General features: G+C 34.3%; 1 protein-coding gene across 7 annotated transcripts in view; it reads left to right on the forward strand.

Annotated features, from left to right (window-relative positions):
• Hr3 (nuclear hormone receptor 3 ROR-beta) overlaps positions 1 to 6,874 on the forward strand; it is a 117,694-nt gene extending 110,820 nt beyond the window's left edge. For all 7 annotated transcript variants that reach the window (XM_086916695.1, XM_086916690.1, XM_086916696.1 and 4 more), the window contains one exon: positions 1,497 to 6,874. The gene's annotated coding sequence lies outside the window, so the exon portion shown is untranslated. The remainder of the gene's footprint in view (positions 1 to 1,496) is intronic.
• Positions 6,875 to 6,914: the final 40 nt, after the last annotated feature.

Raw genomic sequence — 6,914 nt, forward strand, 5'->3', positions numbered from 1 at the left:
AAAAAGTATTATAAGCGATTTATTCGTTATACGTGATGCACGTGCTTTTTCTAACCTGTGAAAGTCTGTAATTAGTAAATATAAGGATGTTCTTGTTATTCGCTACTCGAGGGTAATTTAATTATCCTTCATTTCGACGAGGAAAGTTAACCAGATGTTGAATTGAATTTTTTTAAAGAAAATAACAACATTGGAAGTTATGATACATCACTTTTCGTATCGTAGTCACTTAACTTACTTACATTTTAAAAAAAAGTCGAAAACATAGGAAAAATTATTGTTTCAAATTATTTGCCAGACAAAACGTGATAACTTTCAATTTTTCCTTGAAAAATTAATTCAACATTTTAATAACTTTTCTTGTCGGGCTCATTCCAAACTCAATTTCGAATTCTGATGCATGTATGTAATTGTAAACTAAAAATCTTGCGCTTGTACATATTGTATAAATTAATTCGAAACGATCTATCGTGTGTTTAATTTGTTTTATCAAAATGTTACGAAAAAAGGATTTCTGAAAGTCTGGTAGGCTTTATTACGCGTTGAGTAGATCACAAGAAGTTTCAGATTTTTTTTTTTTTTTTTGTGCGAAAGTTACTTGTTTCTTCTGATCTACAGCGATCCTTCCTAGGGAGCGTTGAGACACGATGGCGTGCAAAAAAAAAAAAAAACGAACTCAGGATCGTAGGAGGAACGGCGTGAAAGAAAAGCGTAGGACACGTCGAGGCAATCAGAACGGTAGATAGATGACAGCCAGACACGAATTTTGGCAATAATTTTTACAGATAAAAAAAATAAGCGTCACCGAGAAAAGTCGTTTTTATATTTGGTAGTTAAAAACGTTCTATGTTTATATTCCAAATTTAATCGATTATATAAGCCTTGCGAAAAATTAAAATTTTGTAATGATAAAAAAAAAAAAAAAAAGAAAATTGTTCTTCGTCCAAAAGTGAATTGCGATGAATAAAATTAAACGCATCGATGAAATCTTCGAGGAAAGAAATTCGATTCTTGAACAATAAGGACTATTTTTCTTTCTCAAATACAATGTTGTTAAAATAATTATAAAATGAACGATATTCCGTAGTTTTATTGTACAATCGATTCGATTTGGACGAAGAATATTAACCGTTTAAAGTGTTGTTGAAGGAAACGATTCGTTTCGCTCTGTCTGATCATATCGGGACACATCTACTTGCGTTCTTTTAGCCTTGATACGAATCGTCGCGTCCGGAAGTGACGTCGAGAGAGAGAGAGAGAGAGAGAGAGAGGATGGGAAAAGAATAACTCTGAATGACAAAATACGCAGAAAAAGAGAGAGAGAGAAAGAAAGAGAGAGAAAAGAAACACTCACGAAATAAAAAGAAAAGAAAAAGAAAAAAAAAACACTCGGACTCATCTCTATCGACTGAATAGTTCTATACTCGCGGTGCTTACGACAGGGAGCAAAAGAGGTACAAGCGTTTAACCGTATATTCGTCTCCTTTCTGTTGCAGATTATTTCCTTCGTAAAGAACGTATTGGGCCTTAAATAAACATAACATTGTTATATATAAAGTATACATAAAAAGCAACATAAAGTATATATATGAAAGATATATAGAAGTATATATATATATATATATATATATATATATATATATATGTGTATATATATATATATATATATATGCATATATATATAAATATACATACAAATATATATATATATACATATATATATATATACAGATATAAAATATATTATATATATATATATATATAGAGAGAGAGAGAGAGAGAGAGAGAGAAAGTGTGACGAAGCTTGAGAGAGAAAACGCGTGATACGATTGCGTGCGTGTGAGAGAGAGACGAGAAGCGCGAATGGGAGCGAGAAAGAGAGTGACAAAAAACGATACGACAGGGAAAAAAGAAAAAAAGAAAATAAAATAGAGAAGAAATGCAAGAATAGAGGAGGAGAGAGGATCGAATGGGAGAGAGTTAGATAGCTGCGTGATATAATAAAATTAAACGAGAGAGAGAAAACTGAGAAATATCGGTTGTTATGATGATGATGATGATGATGATACACATATAAAGAAGTATATATATTGTATTAATTAAAATAAAGAAAAAAAAAAAAGTGGTTAATTAAGGGCCCTGCCAGTACGGTCCACGGACGACCTATACAATATATACATATATCTATATTACGGGGGGACTGGCGATGTACGGGAGAATGTTGGTCGGGCCGTCGTTCGCGTCATAGCAAACCGATTATACATTTAAATAAACGCAAACGGTGCAAAAAAAAAAAAAAAAAAGTGAAGAATTACCCGAACGAAATAGCGTCGTGTCGACGAAGTCGTGTCATGGTGTGGAGCATGGCTGGGAATCGCATCGATGTCGAGTCGAGTCGAGTCATTTCACATTTTTGTTACAGACGTTGATCGAGAGAAATAAAAGAAAAAAAATAAAAATAAAAAATAACGAATCAAGACAGAAGAAAAAGTGAATAATATAAAATTGGAAGCGAAAAGAAAAAAAAAGAGACGAACAAAATAAAAAAAAAAAAAAGAAGAGACATCGATGCGATGATCAGCCGGCCACGCTGTGTACAACTTCGCGTTAGTGGTTCGCATAGTTCCCTCTCTGAGCTACTTTAGAGACTCTATAATATGTATAAACATACACTCATATATATAAATATCATAAATATATATACATATTAAAGAAAAAAATAATAATAATTAAAAGGGTGGAAAAAAAAAAAGAAAGAAACAAGATCACAATTCCGACGGCGCGGCCAAGATTCGACGGTCCCTTGTGCTTAAAGAGAAGATTTAAGAAATGGCAAAAAATGGTAAAAAAAAAAAGATGAAACAGAAATGGAAAGAAAAAAAAGGAAAAGTGTTAGAGAGACATATTATATATATATAAAAATAAAGATAAAATAAATAAAAAAAGTAAAAAAAAAAAAGGAACTTTTGTCCCTGGATCGGCCTGGCCGGCTCACGGACGCAACACGTGGAAATATAATGAAAGGAAAAAAGAAAAAAAAAAACAGAAAAAGAAAAAAAAAGTATGAGGAACACAGGCACACGGATACATACACACGATATACACACACCTGCAGCGAGACTAAAAAAAGAAATACGACTAAAATGGAACACTTTTACATACACGATGTCTGCGCGAGCGCGTAGATAGAGATTAAATCGAGGTAACATTATGTGCGCATTATAAACGTTTTGGTACTGTACGGCACTGTATGACGCGTCTCTTTATACGTAAAACACGTACTTCTTAACTAAATAATAATATCCATCGCCGCGGTGAAGCCTCTCGAAGCGTTTTTTACGCACCGTTACCGGCTTTCCTCGCTTTCGTCGGCCGGGCGAAATACATACACCACTGGCTGATAAATCATCCATCGTGCCACGATGCCACGAGCGTAATACGCCAATCCGATTTCCGTGACATTCCGGACGATCGTGCGCTTTCCTCCTTCTTATTGCAATAATGTAATCGTCGATACTTTGATATTATTTCTTTCTTCCTTTTTTTTTTTTTTTAATTTTCCAACAATTCAAGAGTTAAAAGAAATATAGATTTTTTTTTTTTTTTTTAACCAAATTGAAACCTTGCTATATAAATCCGGCTATTACGTAGTATTTTACTCTTGAAACGAGAGATGTGATTTTTGGAAAATGTCGAAAACATTATATGTGATACAATTAGCGAATTTAGTGTAATTATATAATATGTATTGGGATTTGTATATTAGAACTCGTAGGTAATTTTATTCGATAATTTATTGATTCTTTGCGCTTTTATTTTACGTGTTTCTTCATTTTCTTCCTATGAAAGAATAGTTTCTAGTTAGAGGCAAAGACTATCTTAGATATATCTTAGATTGTCGATAACGTTAAGCTTCTTGTCTTTTGTACAAAATAATCTTGTAAGTGCTTGATAAAACATACTACTTTCAGAAAGAAACGAAAACTGTATGGAACTGTATTGTAATTTTATGAACAACACGGAACAAAAGTGCAAAGAATTAAATTTCTGTCGTTTTAATTTATTATAAAATCGCTTATCGTGCATTTCAAACGTACAAATACCCCGTCAATTTCATATCGAATAAACCTTTTCCCAGACTTTTAAAAGCAAAAAGAAAAAAAAAAAACGAAATATTAACTAGACCGACAAAAGGATCGTACATGAATGTTCGTCCCTTTCATCGCTACGACCAAAAAAAAAAAAAAAATCCAAAAGATAAAATACAAATTTAATCTCGATACAATGAATGAACGAACGCAAATTCTCGACAACGAAAGGGATTACGGAAATCGTTTTGGCCCCGATGCTCGATGCACGGACTGTATAAATGATCGTGAAGAGACACTTCGTGGATTCAATATATATCAATGTGATGACGATCAACGACCAATAGGCTTTCCTTTTTCGAGAGACGTCGTTTGTTGCGGCCGCACGTTTCACTTCGCTGTTAAGTCCGTTTTTTGTACGCGATCAACGATTCCGGTTGAAGACACACACGTTAACTCGTTAGTTAGATATTAATTAAACGTAAGGCCGACCGTTTTTTAAAAGACGCAGACGGTTTGGTCGTCAAAAAACACGAATTATCGTTGGCGAATTATCGTTATAGACGCTTTAAGAGGAACGCGAGTAACGATCGGGTAACGCGCTTCACGATCACGAATCGATAATTTCGGTCCCGCGTTTTCAACTTTTCATTATACGAGAAAATTTCTAACTTCGATAAATTCTAAGAACATGATCGATCGATCATCGAGGAACCATACTCGAGAATCTCGTGTTCCCCGTGAGTTAATTGCGTTTGCGACGTTCTTTGCGACTCGATCGATCTGCGATCTCTCGGATCGTGTGACCGTGTCGTCGACATTGGGCAGAGGATGTTGTATAGTTGAATAAATAGTGTTTTATACGTGTATTCTCTTCTCGCGAAAGAAAAAAGACGAAATAATAATCTCTAGGACACGAATTTTGATCAAAGTTGTTATTATAAAAAAAAAAAAAAGAAAATTCGAGTCAAGCGAATAATAGAAAAATTTCGTTAGTCGAAAATTAATTCCATGAAATGGTTATAATATTAATGTAATAAATTCTACTGGTGATCCTGGTGCCCTTAAATATCCGACTGTTTTTTGAATCTTGATACAAACGAAAAAAAAAAATTTCAAACGTTCGTGTTCATTGTGGCGCCAAATTGAAGACAAAAATGGCGGCGAGCGATTATTCAATTATATAGCGTTCTTTCTGCTTGTAATAACGAACGCCAATTATCGAGAACGTCGGGTTTAGTCGAGTTTTTAAGCCGCTAAGTTTCGAGTTTCGTAGCGTACCGGGAGCGTCGCCGATACTTTACAGTTATAAAAGTGTCCCACATTTTTAGCGCAGCTTAGCAGACCGCGTAGCGTGACTGTAGTTTAAACTTTAACAAAGTTTATAAGATAAGTTTTTTCTTCACGGTAAAGTATCGTCCTCGCCTCGTAACAAAAATCCTCTTCTCTTTATTGTAATTTAGCGTGACGTTTAATCCCTCAAGCGGCGGCCCAACAATAATACGAATTCATCGTTCATCGAACGAGATAATCGAGCGCATTTTTTGTATTCGCGATGCTAAGAATAAAAGAAAAAAGAGAGAGAAAAAAAAAAAGAAGAGAAAAAAACGATTCACATCATGTTACATCAACGTTTATATATAATATATCGTTCACCGCGTCCATTTAATTGTATTGCCCAAGGACACGCTGCTTAAGGGATTATTCGGATTTTAATCATCACTTCGAATCCTTCGAATGAGTCGAGCGACGTGTCGAGTGGAAATAAATGAATATAAAGGAAAAGTAACGGTGAATAACAAATAAAGAGAAACGTGGCGATGATTGTTCGAAAGTGGAAGAGGGAAATGTGTTTTCTCATACAAGGTGTTATTTATTGAAACGTCATAGATGCGAGAAATGGAATATAGGGAAAAAAGGAAAAGGGAGAGAAAGAGAGAGAGAGAGAGAGAGAGAGAGAGAGAGAGAGAGAGAGAGAGAGAGAGGATCGAGTGTTGAGTTTATATTATAAAAAAAAAGGGCAAGTATGAGAGTATAAAAGAAATAGGAACAAATTGGAATGGAAGAAGGCTCGACGAGAGCGATGGCGAATCCGTCACGGTGCGCCGACTGACACGTTTTCGGACGGTTTAAATATACTTATAGCGAAATTAAGAAATGCATATTATTCTGCCGATTAACGAGTAAGTGCGTAGAATTCGTTTAACTGTAGATAAAGAAAAAAAAAAAAAAAAACACGTACACAGTCACGTACGCGCGAGTGCAAGATACATTACCACCTGTAATCGTTCACCCACAACCACCGACCCACCCATATGTACACAGCGTACAAAACACAGGTACAACATATACATAAGTACATACATACATACAGGCGAATACATTGACACTGATACAGAAAACAATTACATTACTTAGACGTCGGAGATAACCCGATGTACGGTTTAAGAGACAAAATAATATTAAAAAAAAAAAATAAAAATAAAAATAAAAAAAAAAAAGAATAATAATAATCACAAAAAACGAAACGAATGGAAGAGAGAAAGTGAGGAAGCGAGAGAGCGAGAGAAAGGGAGAATTAAAGAAAAAAATTAATGCAAAACACACACACACAAAGGCGCAACACGTACACGCGCACGCACGTTGCAATTAGACGTTATTATCGCAATTTGGAGTTAAATTTTATAATATATAATATATAAAAATATATATATAATAAATAAAAGTTGACGGATAATATAGAGTTATATTAAATATCGATTAAAAAAAAAAAAAAAAAGAAAAAACGAGTGAAAGAGTTATGTTCTTTAGGATGGCGCGGTTCAC

This window comes from Apis florea, unplaced genomic scaffold (genome assembly GCF_048593485.1).
Source record: "Apis florea isolate Af1SG1 unplaced genomic scaffold, ASM4859348v1 contig_3803_pilon, whole genome shotgun sequence".
Classification (NCBI taxonomy): Eukaryota; Metazoa; Arthropoda; class Insecta; order Hymenoptera; family Apidae; genus Apis; species Apis florea.